The 822-nt window shown below is 53.8% G+C and overlaps 1 protein-coding gene across 2 annotated transcripts in view; it reads left to right on the top strand.

Annotated features, from left to right (window-relative positions):
* Nucleotides 1-822, top strand: part of CDH3 (cadherin 3, type 1, P-cadherin (placental)) — a 134,533-nt gene that overhangs the window by 89,496 nt on the left and 44,215 nt on the right. The window lies entirely within an intron of this gene.

Raw genomic sequence — 822 nt, 5'->3', positions numbered from 1 at the left:
GTGTGGGGATGAGCCATGCCCCGGGCAGCCCCCTTCGCCCCTCTAGGGCCCCCTTTGTGTACCGTGCTTTGTGTCTCCGACAGACAGACCCGGTCTGTTTCTCTTCTTCGCGCTCCCTCCCCTCGCCCCCCTTCTCCCCCGGCAGCTGGAATGCACTCTTAACCCTGCCCTTCCCGGAGGGCCTGCGCCCCTGCAGCCTGCCTGGAAACTGGGCCTGGCACACCTGAACTGGGGCCATTACACCCTGGGGACACCCCCGGCCCCCAGTGTCTCGGGACTGGAATGTTAGGGTACTTGAGGGAGTGGAGATCCAGAAGCCGGAAAGTCTCCATCTGTAGGCGGATGGGGAATCAAAGCTCATTTTTGATCTCACAATTACTTGCCCCCCACCACCACCTGAAGTTTAAAAACTTGAGGCGGATGGGGGGTACTCTGATGAGCAGAACCACTGTGTTATGAAACTCAGGCAACTGAGGGGCAGATGGTGGCCTCTTTCCCTCCATCCAAGACAGTGGGGGCTCCTCCAACCACTCAAACCCAACTTCTTAAACAAGTGTATCCCAGGATCTTTGGGTGGGGTCCAGAGGATCCTTAACCTGTAAAGTTGTTTAAGAGTTTCTGTGTGGATTTTTCTGGGTAGGGGATCTACAGTTAAAATTTTCAAAGCAATTTAAAAACCCGTGCCACCTAGCATTTTTCTGATTCCCACATCAGCCTACCCTTCACCCCAGGTACGGATTCCCAGAGCTTGAATGTGGGGATGGCTAGGGGATAGAAAGGCTCTCCTTTGTCTCTTCAAAAGAGGATTGGAAAAAAAAAATT

This window comes from Bison bison, unplaced genomic scaffold (genome assembly GCF_000754665.1).
Source record: "Bison bison bison isolate TAMUID 2011002044 unplaced genomic scaffold, Bison_UMD1.0 scf7180017864297, whole genome shotgun sequence".
In the NCBI taxonomy this organism is placed as follows: domain Eukaryota; kingdom Metazoa; phylum Chordata; class Mammalia; order Artiodactyla; family Bovidae; genus Bison; species Bison bison.
This window is presented reverse-complemented; position numbering and strand designations above follow the sequence as displayed.